The sequence below is a fragment of the Podarcis filfolensis genome (genome assembly GCF_964270895.1).
Source record: "Podarcis filfolensis genome assembly, chromosome: 9".
Taxonomy (NCBI): Eukaryota; Metazoa; Chordata; class Lepidosauria; order Squamata; family Lacertidae; genus Podarcis; species Podarcis filfolensis.
The window spans coordinates 3,261,805-3,281,110 of record NC_139610.1 but is presented as its reverse complement, the minus strand read 5'-3'; the positions used below and the strand labels follow the sequence as shown (position 1 = coordinate 3,281,110).

General features: G+C 44.7%; 1 protein-coding gene and 2 long non-coding RNA genes across 3 annotated transcripts in view; 2 read left to right on the top strand and 1 right to left on the bottom strand.

Moving 5' to 3' along the window:
- The window catches only part of LOC310770353, a 571,729-nt gene that overhangs the window by 1,069 nt on the left and 551,354 nt on the right, over positions 1-19,306 (bottom strand). The gene's annotated exons all lie outside the window — the stretch shown is intronic.
- The window catches only part of LOC310770307, a 473,978-nt gene that overhangs the window by 381,198 nt on the left and 73,474 nt on the right, over positions 1-19,306 (top strand). The gene's annotated exons all lie outside the window — the stretch shown is intronic.
- Positions 7,426-19,306, top strand: part of SLC2A9 (solute carrier family 2 member 9) — an 85,355-nt gene continuing 73,474 nt past the window's right edge. Inside the window, exon 1 of the mRNA XM_083630512.1 lies at positions 7,426-7,443. The gene's annotated coding sequence lies outside the window, so the exon portion shown is untranslated. The remainder of the gene's footprint in view (positions 7,444-19,306) is intronic.

The window sequence follows — 19,306 nt, the reverse complement described above, 5'->3', positions numbered from 1 at the left end:
ATTTGGAGGTTTCTCCTCTGGTAAAATAAAGTTTCGAGAAGCAGGACTGATACTGCCTTTGATAGAAACTTTCCACATTTAGAGGTGGGGTGTCCTGCTCTTCCATCATAAAGTTAAGAAAGCCTGTCTTTGTAATTTGTCTAACTTTATACACTCTAATTGCATAATACAAAACACTGCATTGTTCTCAGCAGGGATGGGTTCATGGTTTGAGAATCAAACCAGTCATTGGTGAAATTTATATCAATGGGAAAATTGCCCAGAACATATCATTAATATTGTTTTTTCTTTAAAAAAAATGTTTAATGACTGTAGGAGAGCTATTCAAATGGGTAGTAAATCAGTCTTTAGTAACTGATTTGTCTTGTCTCTACTGAGCCACCTCCCAAGTCCTCATACCTCAGGCCCAAGAAAAATGACCTTTAGATGATGTGACTGCTTCTAGGTGAAATAAAGGTGAAAGATTAAGCATTTCCAGTTTTTGAAATTGGAAATGTTCATGTTCATGTTCTGAGAATTAAGTCAGTCCCTGGTAAAAATAATATCAACTGGAAAATTACCTAGAACATATAGAATACACACAACTTGTTTTACTTTCTTTAAAAATGTAAAGAATGTAAGAGTGCTACTCAGTTGGGTGAATAACGAACCAATCTCCTGTAATGAATTTGTCTTCTCACAGCTGAGCCAACTTCCTCGTATGTCCATGCCAAGCAACACAAGAAAAAATATTTCTAGGATACGTGATCTACTTCTAGGAGAAAAGAATGTGAGAGTAGAAGTGACTCTTGAAACTAGTCAAGGAACACTGAGCCAAAGAGACTTCTGTCTCCATTTCATAAAATCATGGAACTCTAGATTTGAAAGGGACCCCATGGTCATCTAGTCCAACCCCCTGCTATGCAGGAATCTCAGCTAAAGCGTCCATGGCAGATGGCCACCCAACCTCTGATAAAAACCTCAAATGAAAGATTTGTCCTTGGAGAAAGAGAATGTGGGCGTATTGCATTGCTCAGCCAACCAGGTCACTGAAATTAAGGTCATTTAACCCTCTGAGGAGAGATGTATAAAAGAGCGTGACACATCTTGGGAAGAATGGCAGAGAGACTTTCGTCTGAAGAACAAGGGATGCAAAGGAACAAGGACTGAAAAAGAAAAAGTAAGTGCTGGCAAGTATGCAGTCTGTCAGACTTCAATTCTACTAAATTCCTGTTTTTATTTCTCATTATTACAGTGGGTGGGGCTTCTGTGTGGGGCTTGCAGATTGCCAGGGGTGAGATGTGCATTGCTTGCAGTCCCCTTTCTGTGAGGGCTGCCTGCATTTTCTCAGCCACGGGTGAAGCAGGTCATTATTTCCCCATATATATTCATGGCAGCCATTCATTCACAAGGACCCATTCGGAGACACAGTTTGGAAATATCTCCACTTGGGGGCCAAATGTGCTCTCTGCCCCTGAAGAATAAGCCTCTTCCTTTCTGTATCAGCTCATCTTTTCATCTGTTCCCATGTTGGGTTCATTAAATGTCCTAAAACGGGACATTATGGGAGGAAACGACTTCACGTTATGCAAAGAAATTTTAAGTGATCTGATGAAAATGTTAAGTAATAACTGCTTTTTAAACCTTTGCTCAATAATCTTGTGTTTAGGTTTCTGTCTGTCCTCCTTTCCCTTTGTTTAGCAATGCTGTATTTACCGATCCTTCAAATTTTGTGGTCTTTTTCTATTTCATTAATCAATTTGTTCTATTAGTATTGGTACATGTTACAATTAATGTCAAATTTAGATCCTGCCATGTCTGCTAAGTTTATGGTACCATGTCAGTTAAATTAAAGGGATATATTTTTAGTCTCTTTCAGTTTTTACTTCAGCTTTTGTTAAAAAATATATAGTTTTAGTAGCTTGTACATATTGTAGCTAAAAAGCATTCTAAGTCCAAACAGCCTTACCTTTACTGATATAAGCATAACCTCCTATTTGACCTCCTATTTGATTGTCTTCAACAATATTGGAGAAAATCAAACCATAAATTCTAGGGGCAGGGGTTATGGTAAAATCAAGCTGTAAAGTCTCTTACCACCATCCTCGCCTCCATAAAAACATCCAGCTTCTCAACCGTAAGCAATCTAAATGGCATAAACCCAATTTGTAAAGAATTTTTTTCTTGGTCAATATTAATCTGCTTAACTTGTATGGGTGATATCTGTGGGATCTTAGAACCACACTTTGCCTCGGCAACCGTGGAAGCCTCATAAGACACACAAATGCCTAAAGATCAGTTAATTGGTATGGGCTGGTGACATCCAGGAAGGGACAGTTAATGAGCACATTCTGTCTAATAGCCTGCTGGTAAATTCAGATATCATTAAAATTAATTAACTGTTTACAGTCCTATTGGTTTTGTTGACAGCCAAATCCCTGCCCAATGAAAGCCTCTTTTAAATGCAGTGGCTTATCAAATTAGCCCTTTTATCATGCCAGATAAAGGGGAATGAGGGGACCATTTCACCATCAAAAGTGGGACTATGTGGGGGGACCATGAAACACACCCTAATTTCTATCGTGGCTGAATAGTGATATGAACTCTCATCTTCCCAATCAAAGTCCAACACGACCACAATAGGTTGCTTTGGGGTATGTAGGAGACAAACCTTGAGCAACAAATAAACTTCCATGGCTCATCAGATGTGCCTCAGTTTCCAGTCTTTACAGAGCGCTCTTGCAGAAATCTATGCCAGCCTTTGCTACTCGCCTGAGGCACTCGGAGGTGCCCCTACCAGAAATATCTATAGCCCTGCACTAGATAGCTGTTGCTGTTGGCTGCTACTGCATTCAATTCAGTGTCTTTGCATTTCTTTGCTGCATAGCAAATGTTTGCCACTGGTCATGCCACTCCACCCAGGTTAAATTTTTTTTAAAAAATAATGTGTAGCACCTTATCTGAGTATTATGGGAAAACGTTAATTTGCCTCCCTTTGATTTTTCTGGTTTAAACCCAACCCGATTTTGATCTTGATTTTGTTCACAGTGTCTTTGGCTGTTATCTACATTTTTCTCTGCCATCGTTTTGTTTTTTTTTTAAATTGGGTGTGGGCTGCAACTTGCAGTGCAATGACATTACTGTATTAACATAGTGTGATGGGTGGTCCTGCTTTCATCTGCCAGAGAAAACTCTTTTGTGCTGAGTGGCAGTTTCCTGAAGTCATGTTAAAAAGACACCGGATCAGTTGCTTAGATAAGTAACATAGTATAGTTACTATTTGGGAAAAATCTTCTCAAGAAATGTAGACTTCTTATAAAAAGTGTCATTTTGCTTGCAGAATAAGCAGAATCGTGGTTTTTTAAGTTACACGGAATGCAAAGGAGACCAATACTGCAATCTTCCATGTACACACACTTCCCCAGTGGGTCTTACTTCTGAGCAGACGTGGCCATGATTGTATTGTAACGCTTGGGCTTACAATACTTTTTAATGCGAAGGGGACTTATACATCTACCTTCAGAAGAAGAGAAGGGGTCCTTTAGAGGTGTATTTTGACAAAGCTGTGTCTCTTGAAGGCAGGACAGATTGACTGAGCACTAGCCACTATGGCTGGAAGTTCATTAATTAAGTACATTAATTAAGTGGGCAGAAATTCCCCCACCTAGGGAAAATTGTTTAGGTCTGCACAAATGATTTTATTAAAGGAAATTATAATTAGGCATTATGGACAATGAACTTTTTATTTTCACATCAGGAACTGAAATGAATGACTGTGAGATGCTTTAACTTAGAGGAAACAGTGGCGTAGCGTGGGTTGTCAGCACCCAGGGCAAGGCAAGTAATTTGCGCCCCCTAATCTGTGGATTTTAGCAGGGGGCAGAGAGCTGCGAGTGCGAGCGCGCCCCCCCAGATGTTGCGCCCGGTGCGGCCGGCCCCCCCTGCACCCCCCACGCTACGCCACTGAGAGGAAATGTGTCTGACAGAAAGTGGAGTAGACAGACGTTCGTATTGACCAATGGTTCCAATGGCATAAACCCAATGGAAAATTGGAAGTACCTCTTTTGGAAATTTTGTTTATGCTTAACCCCTTCAGCTTCCTTTGCTTCCCCTCCCCCCTTCTGTCTCCATGTCTCTATTGTTTCTTTCTCTGTCTCTTTTGCTTTTTCATCTTGATTTTTTGTATTGTGTGTGATCCCCAACCCAGGCTTAAGGCCTGGTTAACATGCAGATGAAGGTGATGAAGGACCTTTTGTGAGAGGCAGGGAAAGGAAGAACTCCCAGGTGGGAGGAGAAAGGAAGGCTCTCAAGTGAGAGCTGGGAGGGCTCACCTTTCTCTGTGTGAGACAAACGAAGATCTACCTGTGAAGGAGGACTTTATATCATTCTTCTTTTTTCTCTTTCTCTCTTGATTCTTTGTTTTTGTTTAGACTAGTTTGTTCTTTTATTCTAATGTATTACAAAAAGTCATATATATATATATATATATATAACCATAATACATTGTCCTAGGCACTCACACACACCCCAGCCAAGGAAGACACACGCCTGACAGTTAATTCTTTATCGACAAACGCCTGCCCTCACAGCAACTCCCGCGGTGCCCTGGACACACATGCAAGATTCTCCCAGCCTCTAGGCAGCTGCTCCCAGGTCTGTGCTCTGCAGAGCAGCTGCAGCATCAGTGGGACTGTGACCTCCCAGCGCAGCAAGCATATTTACCTTTGTGATAAGAATTTTTAGGTCATATATATATATATATATATATATATATATATATATATATATATTCATAAATGTACCAAGCAAACACATATATAAATATATAAACCACATGTCTGAAACCCATAGGAAAAGTCCTAAAGCCATTTTGACTCTTTCAGTCACCTCAAATATTTCTCTACAAGGTCGAAGGAAATGCAGAAACCTCCCCATTGTCTCTGTCCTCACAAATCCTGCCTTAAGGGCACATTTAAGGTGTGACTAGGGTGAGCCTGTGACCTGGCTCAGGAATTGAGTATTTTCATTACAAAAGAATGGCCAGGCTGCCCAGGTAATCCAGTCAAGTGACCATTAACAGGTAACCTGGCAGACAGGGTAAAAACAACACACTCAGATTTCTGTTGTAGACTGCCTTTCTGTGATGTAGGTATGATGTTTCTGGGGGTGGTCTTGGACTCCAGGGCAGGAAATTTAAAATGTCTATAGGAGGGCTTGTACACATGGCTTGGGGTCCTCCTCCTCTCTCCTGTGTGTGGGGGAGCACCCTGTTGCAACAGTTAATAAAGATCAGGCTTACTAGCTGCTTTGCTTCTCAATATTCTCTGGTTGGTCTCTGTTATTTTCTCCTACCGATAGAGAACCTACAGAAGGACTCTATATGGGCTCTTGGTACCCCATAAGGGAAAAGGAGCAGTTTTTTTTCTCATATCACCTTCATCTGATGGGGTGTGCGTGTGCAACCCGAGGCTTCTCTTCCATGGAAGCCATCACTGCTCTTCCCTCTCCAAGTCCCTCCTGGTTCTAGGACACAGGCTGGCAAAGATTCGACCGGCCTGTGCCTTCCTTGAACAGCCTCTTCCTCCAATGCATCCTGCATATCCATCTCCAGCTGTGACAGCTGTGGCCATTCCTCCCCTCCCCACATCCCAGCTCCTGCCTTGCAGGTGGCAGAAAACCCCATAATCGCTGCCCCATCTCCTGGGTCAAACCCCTCCGCCATACATTTGTCAAGGCCTCCACCAGGCCCTGACATCTGTTAAGGCTTGCAGGAACTGCTGCGAGGTTCTTTGAAGAAGGAATGGGGTGTAGGTATAATGAACACATCAATTAAATTATTGTTTCAGCCATGCAGGTTCTGATTATAGTCTCTGCGCAAAAATAAATAGGGAGAAGCAAGAATGATTCCCAAACAGCAGGTAGTTCTAGAGGATGATATGGAGAGTTGGCAGAAAGCATGGTGGCAACATTCGTGGTACAGCGTTGCTGAATGGCTGGTTTAATGGTAAGGCCTTGAATTCCTGTTCCAGTAAATATGCTACTTACTTTGAGTGCCCATTTAAGCCAGGAGCTCTAGTATTTATTGGATTGAAGCCACATGAGTGGTACAGTCATTCCCTTTTCAGACATGCCCTGAGTTATCGAACTTTAATCCTTCATATCTTGTTTGCTAGTCCAAAATGTTTTGCAGGCTGAAAGTGCCATCTATGCTCCTGAGCTTGAAGGGGCCATATTTCTCATGCTAATATAAATACTTCTTACTTCAAATATGAACAGCATTTGAAGACTCTGAAAGCATATTTTTGAGTGGAGCACTAAATAAAAATTGCAAGACCGTTGTCAAATCTAGGGCCGGCCCACCCAAGAGGCAAGGTGAGGCAACCAAATCACCTTAGGCGGCAGGATCAACAGGGGTAGCATATCTGGTCCCTGGCGAATGCAATGACGTCTGTGGCACATTCCTAGGTCGTTGCATCTGCCACCTTCTGGATGGGGCAGCTGATCTCCAACCACCCCTAGGAAGGAAATGACGGAGGCTGCCCCCTGGTGTCTCTTGGAGTCTTCACCTGACCAACGTGATTCAGACTGGACTCCTTCCCCATCCCCAGCGCCTCATGGAAGGTTGATTTGATTCTCTGCCTTGTTCCCAACATAGATCTTCACTCACCTCTCCTTCTCTGGCCGCCCCTGCCGCCATTTTGTGGTTCACCTTGTGCCAAAATGCTTTGGGCCGGCCCCCTTCAAATCTAAATGTATGGGGCAGATAAAAGTTCTGCAGAGCACCATTGCCATTATCTTCCCATCTTTTGTGCCGCCTTTGTGGACTGCACTGTGGCTCGCTGCCAATTTATTATCATTTCTAATTTAGCCTCCAAGACCCTGGGGATACTGTCATACAGTGAACTGCAACTCATAAATCAAATAGTTTTAAACTTATTGAAATAAATGGATCCCAAGGTTAAGCTAAAGATGGTGAAGCTGAGTTGACCAAAACCATGAGGATTTTCACAAAACATTTTAGTAGTCTAGGTCCCAAAATTCATAATGTTTGTCAAAAATTTCTCTTCACAATTTCAGTGTGTGGTGTGGATGGTGAAGTTTAAGGAATTTTTTAATATTTCTGAGCCTGCAACCTAAATGAGGGTGTGATTCTTCAGTAATGTTTCCTTTATTGATTGTGGAAAGGGTTTCTGAAGGTAGCTGAACATTCCTTAAAGCTGCTAGAGCCTTAATAGGAAGGTATGAGTGAATGATGGCTGTTATGTCCAGTAGGGGAATTGGAAAATAATTGCCAAAAAGCCTTCTGAAAGCCAGAAAGGAGGAAAGAGGAGCAATAGGACGCATTTTCTTTTCTCAAATGCTATTAGCAACACTCATGTGATCAGAATTATAGCAGTTGAGAGCTTCCCAGGCATATTTCATTTCTGAAGAGTTACTTATGTATTCTGTTCCTGGCCTTATAAGGTAAGAATGGTTAATATATTATATGTAAATATGAATGTATGAATGAGAATGTGTGTCTACAATCATATAAATATGAATAAATAAAACAACTATATCTTCTTACTATAAATAAGTTAAAGTAAAACTGATATTTCATCAGATTAAAAAAAAGCTATGTTTAAAATTTGATATGCAGTTACTTGGCAGTATGTCCCTACTGAACTCAGTAAGGCTTACTTCTGAGTAAACACATATAGAACCAGGCTGCCCATGAGTTTCTTCAGGGATGTGTTCAAGAGTTTACAAAATGTTACTTTATCCTTTTAAGTGCTGCTAAATTTGCAAAGACAGAATAGGAGATATGCTGTTCTTTCATCATCTTTCCGTCATAATATGGGGGACTTGCAACACCAATAAGTAGTACAAAATAAAATAATGGAGCTTGCAGATCTTTTAACACTTTAATAGTTGCTTCAGTTTAGTTCCAGTTTCTTTAATACTTCTGCAGGGGGAAAGTTGAAAGCCGTCCCAGTTCATTGATTTTGCATCGCCGTTCTCAGAGTTTCAGAATCTCAGAATCGGAATTCAAGATAGCCTTAACATATTGGTTGTCAACCAGTGTGCCGTGGCGCCCTGGGGAGACTTGAGGAGCATCCAAGGGAGCCCTGGGGTCAGAGGCATCCTTTCATTAACTTGCAGCCCATATATTCCTACATTATCTCTCTCCCTTTCTCTCCAAGGAACGTTCAGAGGAGCCTGTGTCTTTACCTTGCAGTGGTCTTGCTTCCTAGAGTCCTCCTCTTCCTCACTGCCTCCCAGTCCCAGGTTCCTAGTCTCTCCCCTCCCCCTGCTCTCCATTTCTGGTGCTCTTACATAGAGGCTCCTTCCACAAGCTCAGAGTCAGGTAGAGCACAAGCATGTCCCGTAGAAGGGGAAAGTATGCCTCTGCTGGTGTCCCTAACTAGAGATTGCCCTTGTCTGGTGTTAATGTGTAGGTAAGCCAGCAATTTTCAGTGTCTTCTTGCTTCTCAGAGGCTGTTGCCTTTTTGATCTGCTGCTGTTTGGCTGCTTTGGCTGGGTCAGGCCAGCTGATAGTGACTGCTGGGGGGAGGGAGTGTTAATGGTGCCCCTCTAATCTGCTGCTTGAGGCGGCATAATGGAGAAAAAAAGCTTTTACTTGGGAGTAAATCTGCACCTCAGAGAGCCTGTGCTGGGTGTGAAGGGGTCACTGTCGTGGGAAGAGGGATGCAGGCTGAGATCTCTCCAATGAGGGAGGGAGAAGTGGCTTGTGTGTGCCATTTTGGGGGGAGATGGTTGTTTCCATCCCTGATCTGGTGCCTGCATTGCTTGGGTTCCTGTCAGCATGTGTGTTCCCACTTACACACACGCCAAAAACGGCATCGAAAAGGAGTGGGGTGGGACGGGGCAGGGCAGGGGTGAGGGGGAACGGGAGAATCCCCACTTGTGTGCATCCTGTAATGAAACCCCTAGTTTAAGTGGGTCCCCCAGTGGAGCCACAGAAAGAATGTGGTTGGTCAAGGGAGCCATGGACTCAAAAAGCTGGAAAACCACTGCCTTAACAGATTGGAGAACTGTGCCCAAACTAACAAAATAAAATTTCAATAGGGACAAGTAAGTTTTTACACTTCGACAGAAAGAACCAGCTTTACAAATAGAAGATGGGGGACACCTGGCTTGCCAGTAGTACATGTGAGAAGAATCTAGGCGTTCTTAGTAGACCACAAGCTTAACATGACTCAACAGTGAGATGTAGCAGCAAAAAAAAGCTAATGTTATTCTAGCATCAACAGAAGTATAGTGTCCAGAACAAGGGAAGTCATGGTACCACTCTATTCTGCCTTGGTCAGACCCACCTGGAATACTGTGTCCAGTTCTGGGCACCACAACTGAAGACAAGCTGGAATGTGTGCAGAGGAGGGCAACCAAGATGATCAAGGATCTGAAAACCAAGCCTTATGAGAAACAGTTGAGGGAGTTCAGTATGTTTAGCCTGGAAAGGAGGAGACAGAGGAGATACTATGGTCATATTCAAGTACCTAAAGGGCTGTCACATGGAAAATGGAACAAGCTTGTTTTCTCCTCAAACCAGTGGATTCAAGCTACAAGAAAGACATTACCCATTAAGCATTGGGAAGAACTTTCTGACAGTAAGAGTTGTTTGACAGTGGAACAGACTCCCTCAGCAGGTTGTGGACTCTCCTCATGGGAGGTTTTGAAGCAGAAGTTGGTTGGCCATCTGTAATGGATGCTTTGAGATTCTTGCATTGCAGGGGGTTGGACTAGATGATCCTCGATGTCCCTTCCAACTCTTCAGTTCTGTGATTCTATGAACAATGGATCCCGTTCTGCATCTTTAAAAGTAGAGCAGGTGAGGCATATCAATTTTGGGGACAACTTCTGGTCCCTTCCAGCTCTACAATTCTATGAATTTATTTCATTATTCTTACTGCATCTGTCATGAATGCAATAGGGTTCTTTTGTGGCATGCATGGATGAATTCATGAACATTTCTGTGTTGCCCCCAAAGTGAAGTTCTGTGGGCGGCTTTCTCCTAGGTAGGAGCTTCTATGGAATATGGTCTCTGGGTGGTTCAGCAGCAGCCGCAGCAAATAATGGAAACTGGATGTGGGGAAATGCAGAATGCTGTGACATCAGCAGTAGGTTACGTTGGGGTGGGGAATTCTCTGCAGATGTTGTGGGTGGCAATCTTATGGCAGTGTCTAAGTTATGGAGTTTCTTCCCCACAGCGGTGTGTCTGCAACTTTCATTGTGTATTTTTTTATCCTATGCGGAAGATGCACCTCTTTATTGTGGTCTTGGACACTTGATATATTAGGACCCACCTATTCTTGACTGTAAAATTCTACAAGGTAGGCTCAAGCAGTACGTGGACCGAGAACTCCCAGAAGTGCAAGCTGGATTTAGAAGAGACAGAGGAATCAGAGACCAAATTGCAAACATGTGCTGGATTATGGAGAAAGCTACGGAATTCCAGAAAGACATCTACTTCTGATGCAAAAGCCTTTGACTGTGTCGACCACAGCAAACTATGGCAAGTTCTTAAAGAAATGGGAGTGCCTGATCACCTCATCTGTCTCCTGAGAAATCTCTATGTGGGACAAGAAGCTACAGTTAGAACTGGATATGGAACAACTGATTGGTTTGAAATTGGGAAAGGAGTACGACAAGGCTGTATATTGTCTCCCTCCTTATTTAACTTCTATGCAGAATTCATCATGCAAAAGGCTGGGCTGGATGAATCCCTAGCTGGAATTAAGATTGCCGGAAGAAATATAAACAGCTTCAGATATGCAGATGACACAACCTTGATGGCAGAAAGTGAGGAGGAATTAAAGAACCATTTAATGAGGGTGAAAGAGGACAGCGCAAAATATGGTTTGAAGCTCAACATCAAAAAAATCATGGCCACTGGTCCCATCACCTCCTGGCAAAAGAAGGGGAAGAAATGGAGGCAGTGAGAGATTTTACTTTCTTGGGCTCCATGATCACTGCAGATGGTGACAGCAGCCACAAAATTAAAAGACGCCTGCTTCTTGGGGGGAAATCAATGACAAACCTAGACAGCATCTTAAAAAGCAGAAATATCACCTTGCCAACGAAGGTCCGTATAGTTAAAGCTATGGTTTTCCCAGTAGTGATGTATGGAAGTGAGAGCTGGACCATAAAGAAGGCTGATCGCTGAAGAATTGATGCTTTTGAATTCTGGTGCTGGAGGAGACTCTGGAGAGTCCCATGGACTGCAAGAAGATCAAACCTATCCATTCTGAAGGAAATCAGCCCTGAGTGCTCACTGGAAGGACAGATCCTGAAGCTGAGACTCCAATACATTGGCCACCTCATGAGAAGAGAAGACTCCCTGGAAAAGACCCTGATGTTGGAAAAGATGGAGGGCACAAGGAGAAGGGGACGACAGAGGACGAGATGGTTGGACAGTGTTCTTGAAGCTACCAGCATGAGTTTGACCAAACTGCGGGAGGCAGTGGAAGACAGGAGTGCCTGGCGTGCTCTGGTCCAGGGGGTCACGAAGAGTCAGACACGACTAAATGACTAAACAACAACAACAACAACATTCTTGACTGTAATTTGTTTGAATCTTATCTTCAAAGCCCAGATCACAGAGGTGCTTCAAAGTAAAGTAGTGAACTTTTATTGCAGCAGTTTAACAGTTCAAAAACTCAGTGGCAAAGTAAATGAAAATTCTAGGGACAGTGCTCTTACAAGGCAGAAGAGTAACACCAATAAATCTGGACCAAGAACAAAGACCAAGGTTCAAGAGTTCACGAGTAGTAGCAAGACTCCAGGAATGCATGGAAGACACCGAGTTGTTCCAACAAGTTTCTCCACCTACTCATCAAACTTTAAAGCAGAGCTGGGGATTGCTCAGTTACTCATGAAAGCCCCCCTCTCTGCGGGAATTCCTGGCCTGATGCCAGGCACTTCTCTTGGGGTGGGGTTCTCTCTTCTCTTCAGGGATCTCTTAAGGAACCTCCTCCCTCTGGAAGACATCGCCAGGTGCACCTCCTCTTCCTCCTCTTGCTCTGTCACAGCCTCTGGGCGCTGCTCACTCGCCATAGGCTGGGAGGGGGTAGCCTCTGGGTCTCCCATCTCATCAGGGCTCATTCCCCCCTCCGAGTCCTCAAGTGATCCTCACTCTTTGCCCGAATCAGAGAAGAAAGAGGGAACCACAGCCTGTATGGTGAAGGAAATCAAATAAATCATCAGCCACATTTTAAAAAAAAACACTTTAAAAACATTTTAGTTATTTTTATGGTACATATGTAAATTGCCTTGACAGGCATGTAGAAGGTAGTTGAATGAGACTTACTTCCAGGTGACTGTGTTTAGGGTTGTGGTCTAAGTTCCGATCTACACATTGGTCTAGGTCAGGAGTTTCAGATCAGGGCAGTTGCAGACATTGGGACTCACAAAGACTGAGTTTCTCAATGAACCCATTGAATATTGAATTTAGCATTCTGTATGTCTGGTTCAGAGTCAGCAATTTTCTGTGTTGTACACAACACACAGTACATATTCAGTTAAATTCAACAGTTTATTGTCTTTTTTCCTAGTCAGACTCCTAGGGACTTAACTGTTCTTGATAGCAAACAGTTCTCTGTCCCTTTTCTTGAATTAGGAACCAAAGGAAACTCAGTTAGGATATATTATCTATCTCTACATATGTTACAGGAAATAAAATCACAAGCTGCACAATTAGATATAATAAAGTTATGGGCATGTAATGCTAGGGTAGCCTGCAATAAATCTTTAAACAAGATAAAGTCATTTATCATGTGTGCTGGCCTTCTTCCACAACATAAGCAAAAATTCTTCAGGCACACAACAGCAAGTTCTGTGCTCTGCTTTACTTGTTCACTTTACAGCAGAAAACTTTCTGGTTTTAGTGTCTTGCTTCTTTTGCTCCATGTTTGCATGTTTACATTGCTTGACATGCACACTTCTTCTTTTAAGTGCTGCCTCATATAATTCAGTGACTCTCTGGTGGCCGGCCTGCGAGGCAAATTATTAGGACATATTTACACTACAAAATTTAAGTTGAGTTGGATCAAGACTTAGTTATGCTTAGAGCAGACCTGTTGAAATCAGCAGGGCGTAAGTCTATCATGGCTAGCGTATCAATGGAATGTCTATTAAGTAGGACTAAGTCCAATTTATTGTCCCTCATAAATACCAATGAGTTTAGACCGGCTTGCATTTTTCCAAATATAATAAAATCAGTATGGTTAAGTCCAGTCAAAGGCGACTATGGGATTGCGGCACTCATCTCGCTTTCAGGCCTAGGGAGCCAACATTTGTCCACAGACAGTTTTCCGGGTCATGTGGCCAGCATGACTAAAACACTTCTGGTGCACAGAGGACCATGATGAGTGCCAGAGCTCACGGAAACGCCATTTACCTTTCCACAGCAGCAGTACCTATTTTTCTACATGCACTGGCATGTTTTTTAATTGCTAGGTTGGCAGGAGCTGGGACAGAGCAACGGGAGCTCACTCCATTGCAGGGATTCAAACCACCAACCCTCCAATCAGCAAGCCCAAGAGGCTCAGTGGTTTAGACCACAGCATCACCCACATCCCTATAAAATCAGTAGTGGATGATGCCCCGTGGGAGCCCAACAGTAGGTGGCGCTAGAGCCAATGGCAGGCAGAGCCAGCTAATTCTCGTTTTGCCCTCATCTTTCTTGCTACTGCATTCTATAAAGGAAAAGCCAAGACTAAGGAGGGATAGCTGATGGGCAGTGCCCCACTTGCCCTAACCCAGGCTTCCTCAAATTCGGCCCTCTGGATGTTTTTGGCCTACAACTCCCATGATCCCTAGCTAGCAGGACCAGTGGTCAGGGATGATGGGAACTGTAGTCTCAAAACATCTGGGGGGGCTGAGTTTGAGGAAGCCTGCCCTAATGGATCAGCTTCACTGCATTAAGGTCAAAGTGGATCTTTTTTGTTTTCATTTGTGCTGTTGAACAACTTCCTCTTTTGTTACTGTGTATCCTGAATCCTAAATGCTCTCCATTTGGAGATCTGCTCTGACTGGGGATATGGCAAACTCAGGAGCTTCTGTGCCTTCAGGCTTAGCCATCTGCTTGTGCAACAAGGCTGTGAGACAAGACCGAAGGGGAAACCAAGAAAGTAACCCAGTACACTTCCCAGGTGTTTCCTCCAGAAAGAAACAGTGGCAGCAATTACCAGTTAAAAGGAGCTAGAAAAGGAGAGTTAGACCAGAACCTGCTTCACAGTTTATCCAAATCCTTCAGAGGGACGGGGATACACGGAACATGATGGTGTCTCAGCATGCATTCCTTTTTCTAAACATTACCAGTGGGAGGAGAAGATGTGGGTAATGGCGCTCAAGAGACTTACTAAAAGCCATTTCTCAAAGAGTTGTTCTGGAGGGAATAAAAACATGTTATGCTTGAATGAAGATGTCACAAACAGCACTAGAGAAGTCTTCTGTGGTGGATTTCCCCAGGATTTCTCTGCATCATGAAAACAAAAGCATTTTTGACAGCAGCTTTTCTTTTTCCTTACCATTTCTATTTTCTGTAAAAAATAATAAAGGAAGAAAGAGTAGAAAGAAGAGAGAAGGGAGTATTATATATTAAGATTTGCTTTGTAGCCAAGAATTAGGTTGATATATTCTGACAAGCTAGGAAAACCAGTGTCAGCCTTGGCACATTTAGGATGCAACCCTAAGATTGCTTCAGGTCATAAGTGGGAATCAGGGTTTTTAATTTTCTCTCACGCTAAGCAAAGAACATGCAAGCAGAAAGCTAGCAGAGCAAGAAGTAGCTTAAAGGAAAATCTTTCTCCTTGAAGTGTGAGCTGTTTTGTTTTGCTTTTCGAACTTGCAAGAAACCCTGTGAGCTGCAGGCACAGTCCACAGTACCTTTCATGTTTCCTACTTCATTCTGCTGTACATGCAGAACAGGGCCAGTGAAGGGGGCAGCAGGCACAAATGTCACCCCCCCAACATAAATTTAGAGTAACACCTGAGCAGTCCTGCTTGAGCTTTACTTGCACATGGCTGCTTTCAGTAAGGGTAATAAGCAAGCAGGTTCTCATTTGATAATTCCTCCTCCCACCTTGCAAATCATTCAGTAGACATCATCTTTCGATATTTCACAGTCCCACCAAATAACTTATCATGTGCCCCCACCCACACTCTTAAAAAAAATCCATACACCCAACAAAGGGAAAAGCAAACAAAGTGTGCATTGGTGCCAAGCTTGCTTGCTCTTTCCCTCTCTCCCTCCTCCTCTCTTTCCTTCCTTCCGCACTGGTGCTGGAATTAGAGTGGTGCGGCTGGTACACACCTGCACAGGGCGCCAAGCTAAGGGAGCACCCCGAGGCCTACCTACAGACGACGAGGCCCCCTCATGATCAGAGCTGGTGCAGCTGCTCCGGTCACTGCTTCTTCCTCCTCCTCCTCCTCTCTCGGGGTCTCTGCTACAGCCAGGAGACTTGTTTTCCTGGACCAGGCTCAGGTGCCACTTGAGGGAGCTGCAGCCGCCAGGGAGGTCCCAATCCTGGGGGCGCTTCCAGAGGTGAAGGGATGGCATGGGCAGCAGCGGAGCAAGTCGATTGGGTGCCCTGTGCCCAGGGGCAGGGCCAGCCGCCTGTGGGGCAGGATGAGCCGGGGAAGGACACTCCATGGGGCCTCCGAGGAGTTTGCCTGCCTCCTCCCACTCAGCCACCCTACAGCTGAGGGTGAGGCAGCGGGCGGACCGTTTGGGGCAGCGCAGAGCCTGTGGGCACCCAAGCCACCACGTCACTCCAAGGAGAGAGTGAGTGCTGCCTGGCATTTTGTCACCCCCTCAGTGGTGACACCTGGGGCAAACCGACCCCACCGCACCCCCCTTCCTTCTCCTCTGAGCAGTGGAGGCAAGTGCCAGGCCCCCACTGCAGAGGATTTGTGAGGTGCAGCCAGGAGGGCTCTTCCCCGACCCCAGTTTGTGTGCCCTGGGCACATCAGGGCTGGAGGGGCCCCTTGGAATCTCCTTGTGTGCCCCAGGTGGCTGGACTGGGTAGGCAGCTCTCCTCCGTGCCACTACAGTACCACCTCCAAGTAGACAACTTTGTACTTCTCCAGCCCCACTGGAGCAACTGCAACGTGTGTGTGTGAGTGAGTGCGCGCGCACCCCCCCCCAATTTTCCTCACTCAGGATACCATATTAGCAAAGTTCCCCCTTGCTTCCTTCCATATGTGTGAATGGGTTTGGCTTTCTTTAATTCTGACCAATGGGGGGAGATCCATGAAAAAAGTTAGGAGGGGGGAAATTGCATACTGACCGTGGCTGACCGATCATCTTGATAGGAAGCAAGAGAAGGGTGTACACATGCTATTAAAGTAAAGGAGCAGCACTTAGGGATCCATTCAGGAGTTGCTTCATATTTCCTGTTTACTGTTTACTTTCCTACAGCCAGGCAGAACATGTGTCTTAATCCTTAGCTCAGTTGTGTCTAATTAGATACCAGGAAAGAGGTAGTAATTATTTTATGGAATTTCATCACAGGAACAAACTGATCAATATAAACTTTATGAGGCTTTGCAATGAGAAGTGGATAGCCAGATCCTTTCAGTGCAATCTTCTGGCAGGGTAAGAACAAAGAATCCTATGGTAATTTGGGGCTGTGATAACTGTCATGATTCAAAAGGCTGTTTGAGGTCATAGCTAGGCAGCAGATGCAGCTGGTGATCTCTGTGCAAGTTTCTGCTTGTCACTGTCAGGTCTGTTTTGGTTTGACTTTTCAGCCTAAAAACAGATTTCAGGCTGACACTATTAATAATAATAATAATAATAATATTTATTAGCTACTTTTTGGGGGTAAAGGTGAAACTCAAGGCAACTTAAAAAGAGAGATAATTAGAATAAAAGATAAACAATCTAAACTTGCACACAACCTAAAATACTCCCCCAGCCTCTCTTCTGACAAAGGCCATCATACAGGATGCCCAAGCATAGCTGTCAACTTACAGATTTGAAAATAAGGGACCAGCAGCCTCGAAAATAAGGGATCAGCAGCCAAAATAAGGGATTTTCCGGGCACAGGTATGTTCAACTTCTGAGCTCCTCCAAGCCAAAGTCAGAAAGCCCAGCCAGCAGCCAAACAAAGCCTCAAGCGGTGGTTCCCACAGCGCAGCAACCCAGCAGAGGGGATGCAGCAAGGAAAACCACCGTCACCTCTCCGCTGGGAAGCGCTGAGCAAAGGCGAGTCCCCAGGCAATGCGGCCGATTTGATCGGCACAAGGCATGCAAGCTCCACCCCCCCAGTCGTTCTTAGACTCCTTATTGGGGGAAGCAATACAGTTGGAGCCTCCCTCCTCCCTGGCAGGCAGGGAGGGAGGGAGAGGAGCTGCTTCCTTTGAAACCCGGGAAATTTAAGGGACATCATCAATAAGGGACAGCAGCGGGACACGGAGCTGGGATAAGGGAGTTTCCCACCAAATAAGGGACAGTTGACAGCTATGTGCCCAAGGCAGATTCAGTACCAAAATTGGGCCTAGGAACTATGGAGCTAGAACACCGGTTTCATCCAGGAAAGCATTACTTGGTACTTAAAGCAGCTAGCAAGATCTCACCCCTTTCTCCCTCCTCAGGCAGGTAGGGCCTCTCAGCCGCAGAACAGTCAGAAGTAAAACTGATATAGTACACAACGTTCTTACTTAACCCATGTGACTTTCCAACTATTTCCCTCCAGACGGAGGGGATAAGTCTCCCTACCCCACCCCACCTGGCTAGAGGCGACGTCCTTTTAGGGGCAGGAGAGCAATGGGCCAGGGTATCAGCAGAGACTTCTCTTGCTCTCTGTGCAGAAACCAGACCCATGGCTTTGAGGGGGCCTCTCTGGAAACCTAATGAGGAACCAAGATACAGTGCATAGGCCTGTTAACGCTGTAAGCCCTGCCATCTGATGCTCAGGATGTAGATGTGTGTAAATTAAACCATCGATCATAAGTCACCACAGTCTCCAGTGACCTTGATTTCAAGGAAACTGAAGGCTGGGTCAGTGCTGGCACCCCTGAAGTCTCTCACCGCTCAGAGATTCACATAACAATATCTCATGTACCTACTGACTCCTTCCCCTTCTCAGTTTATTTGACTTTGTGGCCTGTCAAATCACATCCGGGACACTTGACTTTGCTTGAGGTTTTCTAGTTAACTGGAAAATATACATGCAAATGAATCAGAGAAGAATGCAGTCAGAAAAGAGAGTTGTTAAATGTGATAACACAATCAAGTGCAGCAATATTTTAAGGTGGGCATAAAAGTGAATAATAATTAATTAATAGGCTCCCACTGTTTTCAGTAGATGGACATTTTGGATCAGTTGTGGGAAACCTGTGTCTTCCACCAAATGTTGTGGCCTACATACAACTCCAGCCATTCATGACTCAGGGGGACCAGCTTGAATAGTGTGGTGCACACACACCATTTGAATGGCAATGCCCAGCAACTTTGGGGTGCTGCCCCCTCAAATATATTATTGGGGAGGGTGAAGGGGCCTCAGCCCCCAGAATTTGGCTCCTATGACCGGACCTGATGGGAACTGCAGTTCAACAACACCTAGAGGGCCACAGGCTGGCCCCATCATAAATGATAAATCATAAATGTTTGATCTCATCTAGGCCAAGATGGAGAGGTGTATTAGTTTACAGGGCGGGTGCCTACTTTGCGCATCACGTGCCAGCAAGCCATGGCTTAGCATGAAGGTGTAGCCCCCAAGAGCAGAGATCACATCTGCTTGACTCCCCCCCAGCTCTTTTGCTCTCGCACTGTTCTGAGCTAGGCTATGGTTTGGCTCGTGGTTCAGCTATTCCAGGCAGAGTGAGCTGTAAGCTATAGGGCAAGGTGTGGTTACAGAGTGTGATTAGTCCGGCGAGAACTAAACCATGAGCTTTGATTTCACACAATACACTAGATCAAAGCATGGCTTCGTTCGGTGTGACACAGCAGCAAAATGCCCTGTGGGAAGCACAGGCGTTGTAACCTGCTCTCCAGGCGCCCACATGACCATGTGCTCATGCCAAGGGATAGTATGTGTCTGGATGGCTACAGAATGCATTTCCCTTCACAGTAACTGAATCTGGCTGCAGTTTTTTCTATGTTGAACTCTCCATGCAATTGCAAGCAGGTAACCACCCTCCAGTTCATGCTGGTTCACTTCCATGTGCAAATTTTAGTGTTGTTAGCGGGTAGCCTAGGGGCCCCGGGCCTGTTACCCTGAATCCCAGATCTCCTGCCTCCTCCCCCCATTTTATTTTTGATATCTGTTTTTACTTCGTGTGCAAAGTGGCTGAGCAAAGTATTCCCCCAGCCACAGGT